Source organism: Maylandia zebra, linkage group LG12 (genome assembly GCF_041146795.1).
Source record: "Maylandia zebra isolate NMK-2024a linkage group LG12, Mzebra_GT3a, whole genome shotgun sequence".
NCBI classification, from domain to species: Eukaryota; Metazoa; Chordata; class Actinopteri; order Cichliformes; family Cichlidae; genus Maylandia; species Maylandia zebra.
This window is the reverse complement of record NC_135178.1, coordinates 28,960,485-28,987,354: the sequence shown is the minus strand read 5'-3', so window position 1 is coordinate 28,987,354 and position 26,870 is coordinate 28,960,485. Positions and strand designations below refer to the sequence as shown.

Genomic DNA, 26,870 nt, shown 5'->3' with positions numbered 1-26,870 from the left:
ATAAGATAAACTTGCATCTCTATAAATGCATATATACATCACACTCTCAGTTCAGCAGTCAGAAATATCCATCTGTTAATTTAATTTCAAAGCATGCCCAAGTCCAAGCATGAAGGTGTTGGGTATATACAGTATGTTGCTGTGAAATGATCCTATAGCAAGGCATTCTGTGTCACCTATCTCATATAACAAAATTTAGCACAACATAACATAATTAGCAGCATTATATAATTTCCCCCAGGTATCAATAAAGTATTCTGATTCTAAAGATCTTAATGTAATCAATCAGAACAACCCGTGTGACACCCTCACCTTGGGACAAAGTTGATGACTGCTTGTGTTTTGGGTATAAAGGACAAAAAGGTCAAAAAATTCAGTTCTAAGAGACTCTAAGAAGTCTCTTAGAGTAGGATGTTATATCTAGCATTTCTTATCCAGTGCTCACTACATACGTTTTAAAATCGTGGACACTCGCTCTCAAAATCACAAACACACACAGAAATATATACACACATACATCATGTTTAGGGTCCTATTTGATGTTTCTAAATGATGACAAAGATGAATAGTTAGAGAGAGCACCATCTGCATTTCCTACCCTGGACCACCAATGTTGCTACTTCAGGGATGTGAAATCCACTGTGGGAAATGAAAAAGGGATAAGCTGTGAGACTGATTCTGTTGTGACATAAAGTAATTGTAACTAAAGCAAAGATGTTACTGCTGGGCTTCAGAAAAATATTGCATTTAGGTGTGCGAGCAGTTAATTTGAGAAGCAAACCATAGTCTTTGGTGCCACAATAATAACTTTTGTGTTGTGCTGCAAGGACCTCTAACTAGGTTTATTAAATATTACTTGCATTCGTATTTAGTGGAGCAACTGGCTTCACTCTTCCAAATATAATCACACTTTGTTCATAGACAATGTTAGAACATGATGACCTGTCTCTAATTAGGTACAATGTTTAAAAGGGATATCAACAAACGTCACAAATACAATCAGTACTCGATATTATGACGCAGGAATCGAACACCAAACGCCAGCGGTTCAATTTTAGCCACACTTGTGAGTCAAAGTGCATGAAACAGGAGTGCAATTTTACAGATCAGCTAGCGGGTGTTGATCGCACTCTGAGCAGCAGAAATGAATAAAAGAATCAGCTGCAGCAACACACAGAGCAAACATTTAGTGTTCTGCAATGGAACGCAGAAAAAAGCTATGCACACATGTCAGGCAACCAATGAAAAGCTTTAGACTCTGTACAGATTTTTTATTTTTTTTGCACTCTGGAGCCCAACACCACCAGAATCAGTTTTAACTTAATGTAACTAATTAGTATGGATTGGATGCACTTGAGCATGAGCCACAATAGTCACGGAAACCCACTCATCTTATTGATCATTTAAATGGCAACTGCTCGCTTTGAGCTCGACAACACTGGTCCCCTTGTTGGCCCTCAAATCATAGCAGATTAATTAATCTGCCTGTGGCCTGCCCATATTCTCTGAGCGGTCTTGGCGTGATGTGTCCTTATCAGTCAGTCATCAGTTTCTGATTTGGCTGAACTGTGTGCAAACACTGATGATACATGAGACTGACTTATGGGGATGGAGGGGTTGGATAAAAGTTGCCTAAAGGCCTTTTTTGCACCCCGTTGGAAGGCCCTGTTTAGTTCATCATGAAAGACTTGCATAAAACTAGTTGTTCAGGATTGATGCAGTTGTTTTGATACTATGTCTACTATCAGCTGAACGTCACTGGGAATTTGAACGTTTTCCATGTTGCTGTTCTATGTGTGTTTGTCATAGTATTTCTGACTTAGTTATGCATGCACTTGAATTGATTACAGATCATAAGAAACTCCAGCTGCAATTTTATTTTAATTTCTATTTACTTTACCTTCTATGCTCTTGTGTATATATACATCGTGTCTAGCACGTATGACAAATTGGTGATTAACATAAAGCACTGGAATCTGCTGTGAGTGATAACATGTATTATTTAATTGAATTATTCTTATGGTTTATTAATATACTTTGACAGAATTTTTCACAGTGGTTAATCCAGTTTAGATACCAAAGAAATGCTATTTCATGTCCATATTTGTATTCGTTGTAATCTGTTTGTGTGTTTGTATTTCTATGGTCATTATGAGTGTTACCGTCCCTGTGTGCACATATCTGACTCATGCCTTGTCACTGAAGGAGCTTAATGTTCAGTGACTCATAAATAATCTTTGCATAAGACAAAACAAAATTTTAGACCAACTGTTAAAGAACCCTTTGTTTCTTTGTCTCTGTGTTATATATAGAGCTAAATATCTTTGATACTGTAATGGAAAAGAGAAGTGGAAACAGAACGGCTGAGAGGAAAACTTCTCTATACGTTAACTAAACATTTGTTCAGCGTCCACAGGGGTCTCTTCCTGGAGTTTGTTTCCATTTCTGCCAAGGTTCCCATGATATTGGTTCTAGTTGGAGACATAAGATAAATTATGTGTGTTTATTTATTCAGCATTTTTATGCAAGAGGAAAATAAGTATTGAATCTGAAGGATGAACCATGGTCCAGTTCTGATGCGTATGTGTCTGTCACAGGTGCCTCAGGCAGTGGACAGCCCAGATGTACACAGCAAGATGATGCATGTGTGTTCTGACAACTTCCTGTCATAGCCAACACTGAGATTTTCCGAAAATTGGGCTGTCTCACCTCTTATGTCCAATGAAGTCACATGGGCCAGCTGTTGTGCCCCGTGCCAGTCAGTGAGCCTTTGGCGCCCATGACGCCACGCATATTCAGTTTAAAGGGGTAGTGTGTCTAGATATTAATGTGTATAATTAGGATGATTAAAAAAACACACACCAGCCACTTTATGAAGTACACCATTAGGGCTGCCACAAACGATTATTTTGATAGTCGACTAGTCACCGATTATTTTTGCGATTAGTCGACTAATCAAATCCATTGAACGTAAAACGTACAGCTTATTGCACCAGCAGCATCTGCTCTTATATAACTATCATTAGCTTACAGCTTTAAGTGTTTAAGGTATGTGCTAACTAAAAATAAAGACAAAATGATAGTTTATTCAATTTTAATGAAGTTTGCAGATTGTTTCGGTGAAGTTTAATAAACTCCTTGCTATCTAAACTATAACAGGAAACCGGAGTAAATTCTGGAGCATCTCACACTTCTGATAATCAGCTGTCTGCTTGAGGTTTATTCAGCTGTGTGAAAACTTTAACTTTAATCTCAGCCAAACCGATTCACTCAGGAACAAATAAAATACAAAAAAAAAAGCCAAACAATAAATTTTTTAAGTTATCTAAGTGACTCATATATCATGTTTAACCTGAGTAGCGAAAGACGGCGGTGGGTTTGAAAACGATTTGCCGGGAGTCCGGTGTTCTCACGGCTCTAGTGAGCCTTGCCCCCGGCTCGCTATCGAGCTAGTGGGTAACAGACGTCTCCGAAAACGTCGGAGCGCTTTTGAAAGTATGTGGTGTCTTCATTCATTTCATTTTCATTTATTTGTTCATTTTCAGGCACAACAAATACCTATATTGAACATAAAATGCACAAAACAAAAAACAAAAATTGCCTGAAAAAGGAGTGGGACGAAGAAAACTTATTAAATCCCACCCCTATACTCACTCATCAACAAAAAAAAACAAACTTCCCGCAGCTACGCCCATCATTGCATACAGACCCATCAACAGCCCCGGGCACATACAAGCATCTAAACGGCAGCTCGCAAACAACAATTAGAGCCTTCATAACTGAATACAGAATATATAAATTATAAATTGCATTACCACAGGTAACAGGCAGTAATAACTACAAGTAACAAATACATATACATACATATATATCTACACACACATGTACATATATGTACATACATACGCACACTTTTTTTTTTTTTTTTTTTTTTTTTTTTTTTTTTTTTTTTTTTTTTTTTTTGGAATCCATACCAGCAATGGTAAGAGAACAGACATTACAGAGCACACTAAAACCATCATTGAGTATACTGTGACCAGACCAACTGTTTGTAGAGAAATTTAAATCTATGAATATTTTTGCATTGTTTCAATTGTAAACTCAGACTGTTCCAGATTTTCACACCACATACAGACACACAAAAGCCTTTACGGGTTGTTCGAGTTCTGGGTAATTTGAATTCTCCAAAGCCTCTCACATTATAAACCTTTTCTCGAATTTCAAATCTAGTTTGTAAATTTGCCGGTAAAAGTTTAGTAAAAGCTTTATACAAAATTATGGATGTATTGTAATTAACCAGATCCTGGAATTTAAGTAACTTTGCCTGAAGAAAGAGTTTGTGAGTATGATCTAGATAACCAGCCTTGTGAATAATACGCAGTGCTCGTTTCTGTACTGTGACTAATGGATTAGTTGTATTTTTATATGTGTTTCCCCACACTTCCACACAATATGTAAGATATGGAAGAACCAGAGTACAGTACAGAGTACGAAGTGCATCTTTATCAAGGTATGGTTTCACTTTGTTCAAAACTGCGAGGCTTCTGGAAATTTTGGTTTTTATGTGTCTGACGTGGGGTTTCCATGAAATTTTGTTATCAATTACGACTCCCAAAAATTTGTTTTCACTCACATTATCAATTGGTACACCTTCAATGATAATTGGTAATTCTACATTATATTTTAAATTACCAAAAAACATTGCTTTAGTTTTATTTATATTTAATGATAATTTATTTATGTCCATCCATTTTTACGGTCATTACAAGATCAGTATAATCATCGCTACTGAAAAATATGTTGGTGTCATCTGCGAACAGTATGAGTTTAAGTACTTGAGAAACATCAAAAATATCATTTATGTATACATTGAAAAGTTTTGGTCCCAACACTGACCCTTGGGGAACACCACATGTAATACCAAGTTTCTCTGAGTGGTAATGCCCTATGCTAACATATTGTTCCCGACCCGTTAGGTAACTTTTTAACCAGTTACCAGCTTTCCCTCGAATACCATATCTTTCCAATTTATCCAATAATATTGAGTGATTGATTGTGTCGAAGGCCTTTTTGAGATCAACAAAAATACCAACTGCATATTTATTTTTATCCAGTGTATCAGTAATTTCTTCTACTGCCTCAATTATCGCCATTGAAGTGGTTCTTTGCGTTCTGAAACCATACTGACCAACATTTATTATTTGATGTTTTTCAAGGAATTTTTCTAATCTTGAATTAAAAAGTTTTTCTAGAATTTTTGAGAATTGAGGCAGTAGAGAAATAGGCCTATAATTGGTAAAACTGTGTTTGTCATTACTTTTATATAGTGGTATTACTTTCGCAATTTTCTTTTTTTTTGCAAAACCACCAGACTGAAATGATAAATTACAGATATATGTTAAGGGACTAGCAATATTCAGAATAACCTGTTTAACTACAGACATATTTATGTCATGATAATCCATTGAAGACTTTTACATTTCAATGTGATATTTATTACTTCTTGCTCATTTGTAGCTGAGAGGAACAGTGAAAAGGGATTTGATTTTATATTACTGATATTTTCATTTTTATGACACGGGATGTCTGCTGCTAGTTCAGGGCCAACATTTATGAAGAATTTATTGAACCCATCGACAATATTACTCATGTTGTGATTTTCACCATTTGCATCAGTAAAATAGTCTTGATAAACTGAGCAGATATTTGAGGTTTCCATAGCTACATTCTCGCCTGAAAATATGTTAAACATTTATTTTGTGACCCAGAAAGAATAATAAGAGTAATATTAAAACTAACTAGCTGCCGCCATTGTTCGAAACTGAGCTGGGCTGCGCTATGAATTCTGGGACACAGCTTCTTCTTCTTCGGGGTTTAACGGCAGCTGGCATCCTTGTACATGCAGTGCTGCCATCTTCTGTTTCAGTCCGTTATTACACTCTTAAATCCTACTACTTATTCCTGCCTCTTTTGGGATCTTACAAAGCTTCAAACGACGCGTCGACTATTAAATTAGTCGTCGACGATTTTAATAGTCGACGTAATCGTGACTAGTCGACTAATCGTGGCAGCCCTATACACCATAGTAAAGTGCTTGCTGGACCTCTGTCTGCCTTCAGAAATGCCTTAAGTCTTCATGGCACCAATTTTTGACAAGATCATGGAAACATTCCTCAGAGATTTTTCATCCATATTGCGATGATGGCTTTACACAGTTGTCAGCTGCATAATCATGATGCAGATCCCGTTTCATTTCACCACAGCCAAAAGGAGCACTACTGGTGACTGTGGAGGTCATGTGAACAGAGTGAATTCAAAGTAATGTTCAGGACATTAGTTTTAGATGATCAAAGCGTTATGACGTGGTATATAGAGACAGCAGTGATAAAGATGAGTAGACTGTGGTCATAAAGGGATGGACATGGTAAGGTATCTGCTTCAAGGTTTGAACTGTTGTGTATTCAGAGATGCTCTTCTACATAGCTTGGTTGCAACAAGGAATTTTTCTTCTCTCCCTATCAGCTCGAAGCTATCTGAGCATTTCCTTCTGACATCTGACATCAGCAAGGCATTTTCTCCTAAAGAACTTCTGCTCACTGATTATTTTTTCTCCGTAAATGCTAGCAGTTGCGTCAAAATCCCAGTAGATCAGCAGTTTCTGAAATACTCAGACCAGTCTGTCTGACACCAACAACCACACCATATTAAAAGTCACTTATATCACTTTTCTTCTGCATTCTGATGGCCTGGTTCAAAGTTACAAAGTCATCTTCCTGCTTAAAGACATTGAGCTGCTGCCATGTCAGTGTTTGTTAGGTACACCTGTTTAATTGGCAGTCATTAACATCTAATCAAATTGGCCTCTGAGTGAATATTTCATAATTTTACAGCTTTTCTGGAAGCCTGCTGAAAAAGCAGTATCATGATTCTGTCATTGCAGGGCTGTGATCTAGATTGCAATATTAGATTATAGCCACAGATGAATATAATTAAGTAATGCTGCAAATTTTTACTGGAACTTGTAAATGTGCTGTTGCAGACCCCTTACTCCTCCAGCAGGTTTTCATTTGAACTCTACAAACCTTCAAAGACAGCAGCTGCATTGCAGGTTCTTGCTTCTTGTGAATGTTTGACAAGCACCACCCATGAAACAGTCCCAAATTTAGTTGGTCTGAATTCTATTGGCAGCTTTTCTGGCGATGACACTATACACAAATTACGTCTCCTTGTTGACCTTTTTCTCACAGCAACCACACTGTTGACAGAACAAGGATCATTTCCTTAACACACACATGCTTGCATTTGTTAGTGCTGTTTTCTGGGGCACTCTTTGTTTATGGTGTCACATCAGTGACTTAGGGTGTTTCTGACACTGTAAGAGCAAGGGGTGAGAGTAGGTGGCAATGGGGTAATATAGCTTAGCCAGCCTGTTAAGGCCTGACTGAAGCCCTCTGTGCTGGAGCAAGTGTTTTTGGGAGCAGGTTGGGTCTGGAGGAGGTAGAAGGAAACATGGGATAAAATTCCTTGTTGACATCAATCTCCTGCCATTGGGGGGCCCAAGGAAGCTAGGGAGGTGTTGAGGGGAGGTCACCCTGTTGATATAACACCTCAACAAAGCAGGTCTGTTTGGATGGCAGGCCTTAATGGAATGCATCCATGAGGTGCTGTTGTTTTAGAAAATGCTATCAGTGTCGTGGATGTTGGTGTTTTTTAGTTGTAGTCTGAGGAAAAGACAGAAGTAGAAATAAAACTGATGATACAGCATATGAAGAGTGGGAAAACCAGTGGAGGTCTGGACTGAGTCATGATGCCTGGTGTGGGAACTAACACAAAAAATACGGTAAACAGAGGAAGAAGGAACAGGCTGCAATATCTGACTTTGGGAGCCATTACAAAGGCTCCCCTGCAGGATTGAAGACAGAGGCGTTGAAACATTGGGGTCAGCTTCCCTGGATGATTGAAAAGCCCACCCCACCCCATGCACATGCCCGCATATGCACACGTACGCACACACTGTACTGTCTTTTATTTTCTTCCCCATTCTTGTTCTTTCTCTTTTTCACACTCTCATTCCCTCATTTACTCACTCCCTCACTTATACTCACACACTCAAGCTCAAGTGAATCCAGACCTGAGGAGTCCATTATGCTTTTCTTCATTTTGAGCATTTTGTAGTCTGGTATGAATTGCAGCACATCTGTTTTCAGTGTACCATGTGAAATCTCATGTTGCCTTTGCAGAGTTGCACTGCACTGACAAGCATCATAACTGGACAAGTGGAGGGCATTTTAAAGAGGAAAAACAATTTTTGTTGGTCTGTTAATTATTAAATTGTTTCTTAAAAATGATTTCTCAGTCTGCCTTTCCTTCTAGAACAGGCGTCAGCAACCTTTAAGACCCAAAGAGCCATTTGGACCCGGTTTCCACACAAAAGAAAACACTGGGAGCCGCAAATACTTTTTGACATCTAAAACGAAGATAACACTGTATATATTGTTTTTTACCTTTATGCTTTGTGTGAACAACTAAGGTGTGTTGCTTATGAAATCCATGAAATGCTACAGAGAAAATTACATTTTATTTATGTAATTAACACATTTTGAACTATTAAAGAAATATAACAAAAGGAAAGAAACCCAGCTGAACTAAAATGATCCATGTATCAAACAAAAACTGTTGTGAGCCGCCACCCTTATATCGCCTTTGGGATTTTGGAGCCTTGACCTGACTTTTAAAAAATAATTGGAAAAAATGCACTATGCTGCTAAAAGATGAAACACACTGCTTAGATATGTATTTTACCAGGTTAATGTGTGTGGTCAGGTGCGGTCTGCAGCACCGTTGCAGGGGAGGCGGACGCACCTGAGCGGCACCCGCAATCATGCCTCGCCGCCTTAACGTCTGTGCTATCTATGCTGTTGTAGGTATGTGTCGGGCTGTGAGCTGAAAAGCTGCAGCTGGCTGGATGCGTACAGCAACCGTGTGTGAAAAGTGGTCAATAAAGAGATGCTGAAAAGCGTGTTCATGGAAATATGGTCGGGTCTGCCTTGATATGTTTACAATGGGACTTCTGCTCCTGAATCTCTGCGCACAGCGTCTGCAAATCGGGGCTGTACTTTCATCTTTCGGCGGGTATACCGGCTTCCGCAAGTGTGACGCTTATTTTGAGCGATGAAAAAATAATAAAATATAATTTTATTTTTATATTTCAATATCACAATAATCTTCCAATTTAGAACTACGAGTTAAAAAAAATAACTAACATAAATAAAATACACTTCAGCTAAATACTTCTAATTTATTTTCCCAAACCACGCGGAGCCGCACTAAAAGGACTAAAGAGCCGCATGCGGCTCCGGAGCTGCAAGTTGCCGACCCCTGATCTAGAGGATTAAGACACGAAAGAGGACACAGATATTGACAGATTCCTCACCAAACATGCAAACAATCATTGATCATCAATTGGCCATGTTTTGACTAAAACAGGCTGGCAGATGCAAACATACACAGAGACACCAGTGGGCACACAGACGCAGACAATGCATTATATGGGCTGTGGTTTCTGCCTTCAGCTGATCCTAGCAGGAGTACGTTTAACTGAATGAACTTTTTTTTTTTTTTTTTTGCATCTACTGTTAACCAGTATGCTCCCCCACAAATTTTCCTTGTCCATACTTAAATGTATCCAAAAAAGTTCACTTTTTTTAAAATATCTTGGTTTGTGACTCTGTGAATTCTTTATCTGAGTCACAAAATTTTAGAGTGGTTACTGTTTTAGCTTAAGCTAATGGGGGAAAAAGGGGAAATCCCACTTTTACATTTGGCATTTTGGACTTGTTTTTGTTTTTTGCATTCATATACTACGTTGTAACACATACTGCATATGTATAAATGAGAGACACGCTCATTTATAAATAAATAAATAAAAATTACACATCGTGAAATGCCATCTGATGAGTGGTCAAGTGAGACTTTGCATATGCATTGCACAGATTTTCACCTTTATTTATTTATTTTCAAGTCTGTTGAGGGATTCCAGCTATTAAAGAACTTAAAACTGAAAATCAAATTGAATCTCTACCAGTTCATCGCTCACAGTGTAAATCTGACTTTATGATGTGAAGCTTCTTAAAATTTTAGAAACTAAGGCTAATTTCTGTCCTCTTTTCTGAGATCTAGAGCGTCTAAATCTTGACAGTGTCACTGCAAAAGCACTAGGGACAGGAAGTTTAAGACCTCTGGCCCCTCTCTTATTTGATGCTCACTTACTTTACTTTTAATTTCTTGTCTATTCATACGTGGTTATACCAAAAATGTATTTGCAAGTCCTTACAAAACTGTGTGGCGTCCTTTCTTTTACAATCCAAGTATGCTAGAAAAATGTTGAACTTACTCCAGCATGTGAAAAGCTGTAACTGAGTGGGAGGCAAGTTTTCTGCAGGGAACATCTTCAGCAACCCCACAGCTGAGTGGGGTTCTTCGCAGCCAGTTTCTGTTCTCCTGTGGTCCCCAGGAATGTGGCTCACACAATGATAGAAACTCCACAACTAACATTTTTTTTCTTCCCATGTAAAGAGGTTTGTGGAAAGTTCACTTTTAAAAAGCCCAGAATTGCATTTTGCTGTATTGCATTAGTTTATTTAAAATGTTAGCAATTCAAACTGTTTGAGACAAATCTTTTTTTTTTTTTTTTTTTTTTTTTTTTTTTTTGGCCCTCATTTGAATTTTTTAGCTCATATTTGAGACTCACACAAAATAGAAATGTTCTAATCACTGATTGGTGGAAAGTTCAGTGACAACTATAGGTGAGGCCACCTCCTGAGATTAAGAGGGTGGCTGGGTCATGGTGTAGGGAAGTAATTGTTAGCCAGCCTTTTTGTCTTTATTATCAGGCTTTCTGAAATAAAGTGGGTGGAGTGGGGGGTATGGGGCCTGTCCCTGGCTCTCTGTTTGATCATTGATCTCCATGACCCCATTCGAAGGGTCTTAATCTCTCTGTTGACCTCCTGAAGGATTTTTTTGAGGAAGGGTTTCAGGGGTGGATCTTGACTGGGAACTATCAAGAGAGTGGAGATGCTATAGGGAGAATAGGGGGTGGTGCGTTTTCCCTTGAGTGGAAAACGCTGGTAAGGTTTTACCAGCATAGTCAGTCATATCCAGATTTTTATAAAGGTCACACTTTTAATTATAATTATGTGCCCCAAAATTACTTTTAGTTTTTTTTATGCCCCAAGTTTTCAAGCCACCACTTTCATTGACAGTAATAGAACAATGTTATCTCGGTCTTCAGAGCTGCACTCCTTCATATATATGTGGTATCTTGGTTAAAAACGTCCACGATGGTTCTTATTTTCCCTATTGTCAGGTATTTGCTTGGGTATAAGAGATATTGTTTTATAAAACAATTTAGTAATAATTATCCATTATAATTCTAAAAATGATCTAAAGGCTCTAAATGCAGGGGGGGGTTGTATAGCCATATGCATTATTATAGTTTTCTGACTGTCTTTTATCCGATTTGTCAACAATTCTTTGATTTAAGAGAAAGAGAGGTTTTTTTCAAAGTTGGTTAATGCTTTTACACTAATTTCATGTATTTAATATCCAGATAAAAGCCATGTAAAATGTATGCAAATTCAATTTAAATATACAGAAGTTTTTGTTGGCCAAGTTATATTTATGCTCTCTGATGGCTCACGGATGTCACAAAGAAATCATGGTTATCAGTTTTATTATTAATAATTTATCTCTTTAGTCTGCAAATAAATCAGGTGTGACTATTGATAAAACATGTAGAAACAGGAGGAAAATGAGGCAGGAGTATTCCTAGATGATAGCTGTGGGATTGCTCATTCTTTTTATTGGATTTAATGAAGTCATAAAGCACGATGACACAACATTAACAGACCACAGTTTAAACTGCTTTTGACTGACTGATCAGGATGAAAAACAACACATTCAGGCGCTGACGTGCATACATGTTACTATTTTTACACAATAACTTGTAACGGTTTGTGAAAAATTCATTGATTGATTTATTGTTAAGCTTTTTTAAATCACAGATGCAGAAAATCACAAGTGCGTTTGGTACATTTACTTTAAGAGAATAGATGAACTCATGAATATGTTTACAGACACTGTGGGAGGAATAATGATCAGATATTGTGTGCTTCTTAAAAAGACAGATGTATTTAGACAGTTATATCTGGCTTATAACCACACTAGAATGCACTAATTCTGTGAAAGTAGTGGATATGGTGCTTTATTTTTTAAAAAACAATTTGGCCTCAGTTTGTTCTAGGCACTGAAAATAAAAAGACATTTTGCCTTTTTATTTGCCATGCAGTAAACAACAGTACAGTGGTGCTGTTTCAGCATCTTTGTCAGCTTAAATAAGCTTTAATGCAAAGTAAACCAATTTTACTAGTAAAACGGTAATGGGAGAAATGGGATATGCCTTTGTATCTTTGTAACTAAATATTCAAATATGGATACACTGAATGCCATTAATCTAAACCTTTTGCCTTTATATTAAGCTAATGTTAGTTATTGGGGGATAGCACGCGACTGTTGCTGTAGTACAGTGCGTTTTACTAAAACAGCCGTTAAGAGCAGGGTTTGTCTATTTCCAACACAGTTTGCTTAGCTTAACATCATCATCAGCCCTTTGTAGAAAAGTTAGATGACTTCTTGTGAACTGATATATTTATTAGTTCATGTAAAGCCCTCTGAACTAGAAGGGAAGACATGAATTAACAGTGTCTCAGGCCAAATAATTTTTGCAAAAACACCCAAGGTGTGAAGCAACTATTTCAGGTGGTCCATTTGATTTGATTACAGTGCATAAATCCCACAAAGTTGTTTTGAAACCAGTTTTGGACATAATGACATAATGAGAAAAGGTTGAAGTTTCAGCTTCCTCTCTTTGATTATTGTTTCGCTGACATAAATCACAGTTTTGCAATACAGTTTATTGAGGTCACTGTTTTTCCTTTCTTCGTAAAGCCTCCTTCCCAGTGCAATTAGCAGCTGATGATAAGGTGTTTTGGGCCGCTCTTTACTTAGAGGCTTTAATGTGGATAGCAAACATCTACTTTTATGGAGAACGAGCAACATGACAGGAAGAGCAGGAGAAGAAGAGATGGGAATGTTTTCATTAGAGTGTCTTTGGTATTCAGGCCAGATAATTAAGTCCTTCTTTTAAGTTGTCTCTTCTTCAAGACCTCCAGATGCGTCTGTGTTGTCAGACAAGGTGTGTTGTAACACGCCCATCCTTGGGCAGCTGTGCGGATGTACTCATTTATGCATGCAAGCGTGCACCGGTGGAAATCAAACAGTTTTACATCAACAGTCCTTTTCACTGTAATCTCCTTCCTCATTGTGTTTCCCACACAAACACACGCACGCACCATGGTGTTATGTGGTCAATTCACTGCTCAGCCACTGGAATGCAGCTGCACTCTGAATAAACCGCAAGTAGATACCCACACACGCAGACGCTGTGGTCTCACTCTCCTTTACTGTCCTCAGCTGGAAAGGTTTAAACCTAACTCACACAAAGAAGGAAACCATAAAGAGTGGAATTGATGTGAAGAGGAAAACCACAGTCCTGGGTGAATTGTGATAAAGACAGACGAAACACTTCCTGGCTTCTTGTTTTGAAAGGAGATACTGATCTCAAGCAGTGTTACCTAAGATATTCAGTGTAGCCAAGCACTGAGTTTACACTGACTGGGCTGAGGAAAAGCGAGAGGACTAAGGAAACACAAAGCTGCAAATGAGACTGGTTCTGTGGCAGAACGTCAGTGCCCCAGACCTCCCCTTCTCCTTATCTCTCTGCCCATCGTCTGGGGCTTTTTTCCCCTCCTCCTTCTTCTTCCTTCTTTTTTTTTTTTTTTTTAAATCAGCACACCAATTGTAACCATCCCACAGTTCTTGCTTGTGGTTTTTATATAGCACAAAGTTGTAGGTATGCTGGAACCCTTTTCTATTTATGTATCTAATTTTAACAGAAACATTAACTTTTTGCTTAGGTGACAAAAGAGAAGTAGGATTTCTTTTAGATTTGTAGGGCACCTGCCTTCTTGGCCTTTCTTGGCAGCTGTCTGGTTTGTGATTATTATCCAATTGATCTTTTTTTAATTTAACTTTTTTACATTTTCATTTAGTATATCTAACTGGCGTGTGAGTTTATGACCACAAAGTGACTGAGGCAGCTGATCTTTCTCTTTTTTTTTTTTCTTTTTTTTTCCCACAGCAGCTATACTCCTGTTGAAGTTTTAGTCGCGTTGATATGATTCGCTGCACTTTCCAAGCCTTTATGTTTTGATATCTACATTCCTTTATGGCACAACCACCTCCAGATGTCTTTCTATACTGTACCCATGTACCCATTTGTGTGTGTAAAAGCAGCAAAGCCTTGCATGGGTTGGAATTCCCCCCATAAAGCCACTTTATTTGCAAATGTTTTTCATCTCCACAGAGGACTTGAGATATGGAAGTCCCTCAGCTGAGCATTCTGGATAAAACATTAAGAGAACTAGGCCTCACAAACAAAATCTCTGCCTGTCTTAAAAGGCAAATGACAGCTAAGGATATATGACTGTCCACTTTTATAAAAACCGAGAGTAAAACTTAACAAGTCCATTGCACAACCAATGCCTCCTCAGGACTGTTTTTGTACCTTGCTGTGCAGCAATATGGTGAATGTACTAAAAGCAGTGCTTTTTTTAAACTGAACCTAGATCATGTGCTATAAAGTTGTTTTATTTCTCTGCTACACGTTGAACTAATCTTTCACCCCAAAAGTGCTTGTTCTGTCACTGACCTATGCAGGTACATGGCACAATCTGTTTTGTCTGTGTTTTCCTGTCCTTCCAGCAACCATGACAGCTCTGTGGGCTTGTCAGGTATCATCAGTGCAAAGCTGGTCCCATGTGACACCCTTGGCAGCTTGCCAGAAGCTAATTGTGCTAATTGGCGAGCGCCAATCCTGCAACAAGGCTTTGAGGGGTGACCCACCGACACTGATCAAAGCGCTAAGATTTGTCTTCTGTCAAGGTCTTGCGGGTAATCGGCACGTCCACTGACCTGAAGGCCACAAGGGCAGGACCCACAATGATGATGTTAGCTTGTGTGTATGTGGAGATAGAAGTGGACACGGACATGAATTGAAGTACCCACGCAACGGGTGTTCTCAGACATCAGGGTAAAGATAATAAAAACATGTTAACACATAAATATGTATCGATTAAACACATAAAAGCTGCAGTGGACCCTTTTTCAGGTTTATTTGGTTGTACTTTCACCAGCTACTGTTTATTCATGGCACGATTTTTGGTAGCATTTATTCAAATACCTAAAATCAACAATCAGCACTTACCAGAAAGCTTTTTTTGCTAAATCAAATTATGTCATTCTTTGAGCTGTGTGCAGCAGAAGTCAGTTCTTTCTTTTGCTCTGTGGAACAGTGTGTGTGTGTGTGTGTGTGTGTATATATATATATATATATATATATAAAAAAATAAATAAATAAATAAAAGCTAGTCTAAGGATTGATGGATGAGCCCAGAAACCAGACAGAAACTCTCTCAAGGGCTTTAACAGTCACCAGGTCATTTTACTTTTGCAGCTTTAGTGTCTGATAGCCTTAGCTTGAAGTAGTAGAGGGTGGGGGGATATTGGGTGCTGTCTACGATAGAAAATCAGTTATAAAAAGCTGATTAACATATGCCTCTGTTTGCCCTTGTCTGTTTGTTACTGTCTCAAGCTATTTCAAATGAGTGTTACATCCTATTTACAAAAACCCTTTAGCCAATTTTTATACTGTCTGGGAACCTGTCATGGATTCTCACATTCTGTGGGTGCATTATCTGTCTTTAAGCCCAAAACACGTCTGAGAGAAGGCACCCAGTTGGCCGTTATGAAACATTGACATGATTGGAAAGTTAGGTTTGAAAAAATGTTTTAGATTCAAATTTGTCAAATAGATTAGTTTTTTAAGCTTAAATTGAAATTCAGATAAGTACTAGCATTTTAGCTTCGTTATTGATGTAGACTGCAGGGTAAGAAAGCAGGGTATTCCAGACAGCCTCCTCCCCAACAACACTTTACAGTTCCTCCTGGAGATCGCGAAGCATTCCCAGACCATCTTAGATAAACTTTCTAACAGGTTCTGAGACTATCACAGTGTCTCCTCCCAGTTGGGCCAGAAAACAGCTAAGGGAAGCCTAATCAGAGGCCCGAATCATCTCAATTCATTAGAAGTATACAAGTTATATGTGATCAGCAATGTCTGTTTGTAGTTACACTGGGACTATCCAGTCCTTCCAAAATACAGGATATGTTTACAGTACTACTTAAAAGGTCAGGCTACATTTGCTGCTCACTATGAATCATTTAAGAATATAATGCATCTGAAAGCGGCCGTAAATTTAAAGGTCAGTGACATTATGATTCAGAGCCTGTTTAGTCATGCTTGACATCAGGTGAGACTTTTATGCCTCCACAAAAAGAACAGCTGTAGTTGGAAGCGTGATATTTTTGGGTTTTATTTTTGCCTGTCCTGTTGTCGTGAACATGGCATCTTTTGAATCCTTGAGGAAGAACTGATTCAATTTTTTTTTTTTTTTTTTTTTTTTTTTTGTTCAGAGGTGAGGGTCACTGCGACGTCATGTCGGTCCCATTCTTGTGAATGCAATACCTCAGGTACATCTGAAGGGTATTTCATTACATCAGCTCCAAACCTGAATTCATTGGACAAATGTCAAGAACAGTGTGACATCACAAAACACGCTTTTGGCCATAACTCAAAAATTCATTTAGTAATTATGACAACATTTTACGCAACTGTCTAGTAAGATAAAGTAATGAAGTGATGACATTTCATATCCAAAAAGGTCATAGGTGAACCTTACTGTGACTTCATAATTTTCTACAAGAATGTATTTTTGGCCATTGTTCAAACACTCAAAGGAGATGGATACTCTGGTGCCTAACAGTTAAACTACTGTATGACAGACATGAATGTACCCTGCATGCATGTAGACGTGCTGGTGGAGGAATACAAGTGCAAGGTGATAATTCTGGTGATAATATACTTGACACTCATTCTTTTTGTAGCAAAGTTAGCTATTAGCTACCTTCCATTTAAGCTCATCTTCCCTTTAAGGCAACATTCTTCTAAGTGGCTTTGCCTAGGTTCTACCACCAGAAGCTTGTATGTGTGGGAACCGCCTCCTCTGCTTGCCATATTAGGGATATCAACTGTATTTGACATCATACAGAAACGCAAGTGGGGGGGAAAAATATTTTTCTGAGGTTCTGAGTCACAGCAAATTCTTGCTGATATACTGACCTTACAACTTGTTAAATATAAGCATCTATGAGTATAACTGTATCAGTATGAAAGAAAACAATGAAAACTGTAATAGACCCCATTTAATATCTGACTTCTTCTGTTTAAGAGTACCTCTGGAATGTTTTCTCCAGTGCATTTATTCAGCTGTAACTACACTTCATTTTAACTTGTGCAGTGCAGGTAGGATTATACTTTTAGTTACTGTAAGTTACTGAAACTAAGCCAGAGTTTTTGCAGTCTTTAAAATGAATTGTGCAGTTTTTATACTTTGCTGTATTCAAATGAAATCATGCTATATTTCAACACCACTTAAAAGAAACCCCAGCTGTCAACTATCTGAAGCTTTTGGCATGTTTTGGAAGTTTTAATTAAATGTTGACTTTAGGTGATTGAAATGTATATAACTGGTTTCCTTTGTACTGTAATGGAGTGTGAAATGGTATAATACCTAATTATTGTGGAATTTGATACATCTCTGTACCGCAGAGCCACTCAGTCATGTATTATATTCATTTCTCTGCTGCTTTGCATAAAATTGAGATATTTTAATACATTTCAATTACAGAATACAATTATATAATAAAATATAACAAAGGAGAATGTGCATTAATAACTCAGTAGTGTTTGAGTTATTTGTATTCTGAGCCGATAGAAAGATTGAACACGCTTACCTTTTGACTGCGCTTCTGACAGCTCATGTTGGAGGGGTTAAACCGTGTGTGCCAGAAATCAAATGAATGCACAGAATACTTGGCAATTCATTCTTCCACAGTGCAATGTAGCTACATGAACATGTAAACTGTCTGAGTTTAGCAGACATGGCTGCAGGGCAGAGGGAATTACACTGTCACACAGAGGATATGGAGCTGCCGTGATATCCTCTTGGCACATAGTTGAAGACCATCCAGGTGGAAATTGGTATGCTCTGCCAAAAGGGAGGTGGGGAGTGAGGTAACTGCTTGGGAGGTGCTCATCTGCATCAGCAAGCATCATCTTTCATGTAAACAGTATATGGCCATACCTGTCAAAGAGAGAACAGATTTGTGATGCTGGATGTGGAAACAGGCTTTTGTGCATGAGGGTTAAGCTTTGCACACCTGTACATTTTGGGGATTGATAAAGTTCTGTGCACATCTGTCAAAATGTTTTGTATTAGAGCTACACGACCTCTTCAGAGTCACCTAGAACCTGTCTGTTAAATATCACCTCCTAAAGTATAATTTCTGATTTTCTTTTTTTAATCATTTGTTTCTTTTGAAGCTGTTAAACTTAAAATGAGCCATGTATTTTTTTCCCCATACCATTGGACTACCGTTCATGTTATTGCACTAAGATTCTACCAGTGATTATACAAATGAACACAAGTAAGCTTCATAATGTGTAAGTATTGGGTACTAATAGTAGGCAAATGGATGAACAATTAAAAAGGTCTGGGGTCTTTAAGCAGATGTATGGAATTTTAACAAGCTAGTCTTCTTCGTAGTCTTTGTAATCTCAGTCTTGTCTACGTATATATGTTTAAAATACGATCTGAACTCTGAGGTACAATTCAGACCAGACACACTGGGGTTCAGATTACATGTTTACTGCTTTTACATTATCGGTGCTGTCAAAAAGAACAGGCCAGTAAAGTAGCTAATATTTCCTTTGAGCAGTGTTTGAAGAATGAAATGTTTAAAGTGTTCCTAAAAGCTAATAATATGTTGATTTTACTCTTCTTCTTCAGAAAATAAGAGCATAGAAAAAGGTAGTCAGTCATGTCTGGACTTTGCAAAAAACCCATCTGTTTGTAAATTCCTAAACCTAAAAACAAATGACTCTAAGATGAATTGTAATAAAATCTTGTCTTTTGTCAAAAGCAGCATTCTTTTGTTTCAGTGCTGTAGCCAAAGCTGGTAAACAGCCATAGCCACCCTGTCTGCAGACGTACACCGAGGCACCGTTAATGCCTCTAAAAAATGTCTACCAAAAATGGAGATGTGACGGACAGGATTTGGAAGCCAGGTGTTGTGAGCAGCACAAGCCTGCCTGGGTATGATTAAAGCTGCAGCATTATCTCAAACATTCTTCACACAAGATAACCTATCATGCTAAAAGGGTTACTGAACCATACTGGCTGCTTTGTACTTAACCCAATCTGTACGCCATTACACAGTCCTCACATCATTTCCAGTTAGCGAGCAGGCTGGTTGCATCATGTACATCTGATTAGAAATAAGTATAAATATTTCTATGGATAGGAACAATATTGTTGTGGTCTTGTTACACGTGTTTTAGTTTTTCATTAGTCGGTATCCACAGACCCTACACAGTTATGGGATTAAATATGACTTGCATGCGGTTGTCAACAACCAAAAACAAAACTTTAGGCATAGTTTCACAACTGTTCAGAATATTTCTTTAAACAAAAAAAGTATTCAAATCGAAATAGTTTCCAGTATTTTACTTCTCAAGGAAAAGCATTGCGTTCTTTATAATTCTTGACGTGAAGCAACTTTAGTTACTTGAACTGTTTGACCAAAGGGTTTTTGAAGCATCTTACTACCTCAAGTCAGCTCAAATCCATCACCTCCACACACAACCTAAAGGTCTTACTTTAGATTGTGGCAGTTCGTAGTGTGTGTTGCATTGGGCAGTGATACTGTTCCAGCTCAGTGTATGTCTTAATCACATCCGATGACAGATGAATCCCCTGGGCTATCTGTGCCACATGAGACGGTCCTCCTCAGCTCGCTGTAATCTAGATTACCCCCCCAAAGTGCTTGAAAGCAAAAGAAGACAGGAAAATCCTGACAGTTTTATCCTAACGGATAATTTGAGGTTAAATAATCTCTTAACATTTTGAAGCTCTGTTTTGTGAATCAGTCATTTTCACTCAGAAAACATAAACAAAAAGGGCTTTGATTATGCAGTTTAAATGCCTAGAGAAAGTAGCATGTCACGGCGTGTTTCTTCATCTTATTTGTAACTCCTTTATTTTTGTTAAAGCAAATCACATTCTTCGTATACAGTACAAAATCTTTTGCATTTCACTTGGCGGCTTACACTGAGTTTGACCCTTTGTTTTGTTTTCTACATAAGCTTTCTCCTGCGGGAACTGTTCGATGCTGTTTGTTGGAGCTGAAGTGGGTGGTGTCAGCGATGCAACCCTGCCACCCTGTTCCAGTGTCCTCGTATGTCCCTGTCTGGTTTACCCACCCTGCCACTTCCCTCCTGCAGAGTCCTTTCTGATGGCCAGCTTCTCTGAACTCAAACAACAGCTCCATTTGTTCTGCCAGGGCTGGGAATGCACTCAGCCATCTTTAGTTATGTTTCTGCCAGCCACAGTGAATGCCAAACCTGTGGACCTTACTTCTGTGCCAGCTCTTCTCTTTCTCCTTCTTTTCTTTCACTGTGCCTGTCTGAGTACATGACACCGGCAGGGTTTAAGTCACTGGTAAAAGGTCCTGAAAAGGTACTGTCCACGTGGCTGTTGTACTGTATTAGCCTAAGTCAAAATCGAAAGAGTAGACAGATGCAAATTGTAGATAAGCTTTAATCAGTATCGAGTTAATCAATGTCAATATAAAACTCTTAGCTACAATATTAAAACAGACTGCCTGATGTTGTTTAGGTCAGTCTCATGTCGCTAAAACAGTCCTGACCTGTCGGGGCATGGACACAGATTGCTCTGAAGGTGTCCCGTAGTGTCTGGCACCAAGATGTTGGCAGTGGATCCCTTGGGTCCAATGGGTTGTGCCATATCCTGTGGCTGCCAAAGGAGTTGGGTGGCCAAATTGCACTTTAAGCTCTTTTTCATGTTTCTTGAGCAGTTCCCAAGCCCACTGTGGACACTTTAAAATTATGTGGCGTGCTGCATTATCACGCTGGATGAGACTGCTGCCAATACTGTTTGGGTGGGTGGTACGTGTCAAAGTAGAATCTGTATATTTGTAAAATACTCCAGAGCTACCTTCCTCTTGAGGCACGCATGATGAGAATACAACTACTTCCAGACAGTAAGAGAAAATACATGACATTTTTCTTTTTGCCTGGTCAATCTTTAGTGGGTTGTCCTTTATAGCTACTTTTGTAATATGGAGTTTTATTGATTCCATTCTACAAGTTATTGTAGACAAGACATTTGTTTTATTATTTTAATTTCTTTTAGTGTGTCACACCTTACATGGCATAGCCAAGAAACATGACTATATTTTCAGCTATTTGCATTTAAAAAGCCACCGCTCATTGGGGACAAATAGACCGTGGACAAGATCTGAACGCCTCATTGCCCAACACTCCTCAGTCACTGTTGTGTGAGAGATGGATGAGTGAGTGTATGTAAACACTGCATTGGGTCCCAGGTCTTCTCATAGTGCAAAGCCAGTGTGGAACTCTTCAGTTCGCTCTTGAAGGACTTAAGAAAACATAAGTCGCTGATAGCAATCACTCAGTCACAGAAATCCAGTTGTAACCATCACTTCAAACAGTCCCTGTGGCTGAATTGTTGCTTCAAAAGAAACAGTGGGCAGAAGTCATGGAGCAAGAACAAATAAGCAACTGAAATGGTTTCTATCCTGTTTAATTCAAACTAAGTCTGTTTACTTCCCATTTCTGATGCAATTGGTTGAGTTGCATTGACCTATTTGGTCTTTATGAAAAACAAGGTAGGGCTTTCCAGAATTACTACTGGTGTCCCTGTCAGCCTGACTAAGAGGACAACAGAGAAAGTTGGCAAAAGGAAATGGGCAGGGAGAACTTCCTCAGCCAAGCAGAGAGAATGAAGAAAGGCAGTAATCTGCTCTGTCTGGTACATTACCCGTGAATGAGACCAGAACACATCAGTAAACTCAAAGAGGATGCAGTCCTAGAATAAAGAGAACTCAAAGAGAAAATAATTCTGGCCACTGATTCTGTAAATCTTAAATTCAAATGCAGTTTACTGTAGTTATTTTATGCGAAAGTTGAGTATATGGTATATGTCATATCTCTATTTTTGATATGTTGTCCTTCAGTAAAAGGTGAATTGAAAATGGTGACATTTTGTTTTGTTTTTATTTACATCTTATAGTATGTCCCAACACTTGTGAAAGAGGGCTGTATGTTCCCCTTTTCTTTTTTTCCTCTGATCCTAGTGTCAGGGCAAGGTCAAGCATCACCTGCTTTCTTGTCAGTTCTTATCTATGTTAGTGGGAACCCACCTTGTAAACAACTGGCCATCTGATCCACATGGCCCATCTCTCTCCACTTTTAGAAGCAAGTGGCCCCTTAATGGGGATGTCCTGGCTGGCATGGATATGCCCAGACTTGTTGTACATGTCCCCCCTTCTCTCCCTCCCTGTGAATCACGGAGATGTCTTAGAAGGGATATGCTCATCTTTCAAATGATTTAGGCAGTGTTATTTTCTGGGTCTTATTCTTAACAACAGTTACCATGTAGGACATCTGATTATAGCTACATCCTAGGTGTTCACGGCTTATTTTGTGGTCATGATATCATGAACACAAGAGATATGCATGACCTCAGTGGAGCATGTTTATGTGCCTGGCTTAATCCGGGGCACCAGTGGGGAGACTAGGTCTGCATTCCACAGTATAACAGTGTGATAGACATGTATAACATGTTTATCATTACAGTTGGAAAAAAGTCTCAAACTTCCATGGACCAGAAAAAAACACAGATAACGGCAGTGGTAATTATCAAACACAAGTACAGTAAGAAATAAATGTCCTATAATCACAGAGTTAAAATGTAATCTATAAGATGCTTTGATCTTTTCCGCTTGTAATCTCTAAGGAAATGCAATACCACAATTCAGCGGAATGATTAAACCTTGTTCCCTCATAGTCTAAATAGCTTTTTTTTTTTTTTTGTCCAGCATGGTAATAATTTTCTGCATTAGTCAACCTGTAATAAAGCGGTATTAAAGTCCAGAGCAGTGCTTCATATTGTACTCTTAGCTTTTTTTTGGGTTTGTTTGTTTGCATGCAGAACTCCTGCCATTTGTTTAGTAATAATTTAACAGTTTTAACAGGGGGGGGTTCAGGTGAATTTGCAGGTGGTGATGAACTTTTGCCATTTATATGAGCAGTTTTGGACTGTTGCAGTGTATTTGATCTGCCTTAAGAAGATGGACCCAGACATTTTAAGATATTTTGTTCGGCAGTGCAATACAACTGCAGCACAGACACTCACTGCAGACAGTATTGTGTGGGACTTGGCAGACACCCCCTGAAGCGTCTTTTGAAAAAGGTTACCTTGTTTGCCCCTAGAGCTATTTTCGCTCTGCCTCTCTGTCTGGACTTGCCAGTCTGTGAAAATACTCCTCACTAACCTTACCTCCTCCTCTCTCCCTCCCATCCCATGTCTGTCATGACATCACAAACATCAGGTATCCAAAGCAGACAGCAGTAAATGGGCGTTAGTTTAATAAGCATTATTAACACACCTGCTTTGCAGTGCATTCCTGATTACATGGTCTAATGGGACTGGCACTCCAAGTAGGATTAGTCAAGCCTCGGGGTCTGCACCTGAACCTCAGTGAAACTCTTAAATGCAAACATCTTCTAACTCAAATACAAAGAACTGTGAAAAAGTAGCCTAGTCGTGACCATTTTACTTTTCTGCTTGTTTACCCATACACACCAAATCCTGTGATCCACCTTGTTTATCTGATTGTTCTTTTTAAATTCAAAGACTGCAATAACTATTAATAAGAATAATTAACTGATAAATCAAGATTTTGTCTGTATGTAGATGGTGCTCTGTAATACACAAGTTGATTAATGTAGTTCCAGATGATTTAAGTTCTCCATCTTTTTTAAAGGATATCCATCAGGTGGATTCCCATCTGTGAACCATTGTAAACCAAAACAAATAAAATGGCAACAGTAACAGTTGTTTCAGTCTGAATTGCCATGACAGGAACATTTGTGTGAAGGTGCAAATCTGGCTTAAATCAGCACAGATCCATATATATTGATCATTTTCATGTTTCAGTCAGAAGGAATAAGTTGGTTTTGGGACTAATGTGGGTCTTCATCCAAAGACAGTTTTAATTCTCCACATTTGTGTCTTGGCTGTGCAGAGGGACAGGCTATGAGGACACAGCCAAGACAGAGGATATGGAGTCATGCTTGTGTACATCCAGCAAGGTGACAATTTGTTCATCATTTTTGTTGTATGTTGATTAGTTGAAGAGTTTGCTTCAGGATGAAAGGGAATGGCCACGGCAAAGTTTACCACAAAATGAAGAAGAAGAAAAAAATGACTTCAAAGATCAAAACATTCAGAAGAGAAGCGCAGACAATGGCTGCAGTTTTTAACTCTTGGTTTTACTCTACCGCCGAAAAGCTAAGGTTAACAAACGTCACCCCACATTAACAGTTTTACCACAGATTTTTGACACTGTTACCAAGTGGGAGTAGACACATGGAACATCCTTGTGCAGGACTATAAAGCTCCATGTTTCACCAACACAGTACCATGCCATGTATACATGGTACTTAACTCGTCCCTTGTGTGTTTTCCAACCATTAAGCATTTCTTTACAAACAAAACCAGGTAGACGACTGGATTTTAGTGATCTTCTAAAAGGGGAAAAAAAGATTCTAATACAGGTGCGTTTGAGAGGCAGAGAGTTTGAGCGTGTGTTTGAACAACGTTTTTAGAGGCTCTTATTGGATCACTGCTAAGGAACATGGACACTGAGACATTTCTGTACATGTCACCCTAAGGCAGTCTGCAGTTCTGATGCACAGATGGTAACAACTTTAACCACAAAATGTTTATAGGGTATAAAAATGAAAAACGAAAAATAAGAAAAATAACACATGGTACAGACAAACAGTAGACTAGAATGGCTGTGGTTTGTTTGTTAAAATGGATAATAAAAAAAGTTCTGAAACTTATAGACATCCATCTATTTTCTGCTACTGGTCTTGATCATAGCTGCAGAAGTCTGAGCAGGGATGTCCAGACTTCCCTTTTCCCACCACCTTCCTCTGGGGGAACACCAACATCCAGAGAGCAATAATCTCCACCACATGTTCTAATAAACTAATACACATTTTTGCCAAAAAACAAACAAAATTAATATCAAGTGATAAAAATAAGAATGTTGCACCACATGTGATCAAAGTAAAGATTGGTGAATGTGTTTTATTGATGTATTCAGGAATTGCCTCTGCAGTTTTTCGGCCCAAAGACTGTTTACTTCATTCACTCTGCAACTTTTGCACCCATTTAGGAATATTTCATAAATGAAATTATGAAATATTCTTGAAACCAATTAAACCCTTCTTAGTGCAGCATTGGTGAAATGTTACATTGATCTGTGCTAAACATTTGAGAATAGTTGTTTTACCAGTGTTTCATATGCATTTGTGTCTGAAGTATTAAGTGAGATTTTAAGGTAGCTTTTCACACCTAAGTTGTTATCAAAGTATTGCTGACAAGTGTAGTGTGCATCATAGTCATAGCGTCACGATGCCATGTCTTGTGTTATTAAGTACAAATATAGAAGGAAATCTTTCTCATTTCCCACTCGGAACAGTATTATTTCCAGTCCCAAAGTGGGTGGTGGTAATTGTTTTCAATTTGCCTCCTATACTGTGGGCATAGCACAAATCTGTGTCTGTACCATCAGCATGTACCAGATTTGCAAGCCCACATATTTGTTTTTTTGTAGTCATTGTGGATACGTGAGCACAAATTTAAAGCATTAACGTCACTGTGCCATGTTGCATTATACCATGAAGGAATTGTGGGCTGGTAACATGGCTCGTTTTTGGTGTTGGTTGGCAGAGTGGAGGCAGTTTTGGAAGCAAGCACAGAAAACTGTTAACTTTATTAATTTTTAACCACGATTCTTCTCTCTTTTTGTGAATCAAATGACAAAAAACATTTGATCAGTGAATCTGTATGACTACATCCTGTCTGCTTGCATGTGGCAAGAAATGTCAATCATAAAGCCTAGTCACTGCCCCTCAGGTTTAACCAGTAATTGTGAGAGAATAAACAGAATGTCTAAGGATGTGACTAAGCCCCCTAAGACCTAATGGGAGCTAATAGTGAAATGTTAAAGGTCTCCAATGACCATATGACCAGAAGGACTCTACGTGGGCTGCGGCATGACCAGTCCTCAGTGCCAACATCCACTCAGAACACAGTGTTTCTGATGAATAGTTTAGGGCACTAACTGTCTGGAAGTGAATCAAATGATTTTGGGTGTCATAGCCTCCAGATGAAGCCTGTGGTAGCTCTGCTTTCTGAGCATGTGGAAGTACAAACGGGATGTGTGCCATGTGCTGTTAAACTGGTAAAAAGCCAAAAACCTTTTATTTTCTGAAATATGATTTCTGCTTCTTTCTGTTCTTTTTAAATGGCTTCTTTAGCATCTGTTGTGCAGAACGGGCTTTCTGCTAAGCATGTATGATATTGTTCCCCCTTTTCAGTAGTAATCCTAGCCTGTAGACAGATGGAATCTGTTTATCATCTGTGAAAATGAACTTCCAGTCATTGACAATAGAG

The 26,870-nt window shown here is 38.6% G+C and overlaps 1 protein-coding gene across 4 annotated transcripts in view; it reads left to right on the top strand.

Moving 5' to 3' along the window:
• The window catches only part of LOC101486382 (ADP-ribosylation factor-like protein 15), a 102,302-nt gene that overhangs the window by 57,004 nt on the left and 18,428 nt on the right, over positions 1-26,870 (top strand). The gene's annotated exons all lie outside the window — the stretch shown is intronic.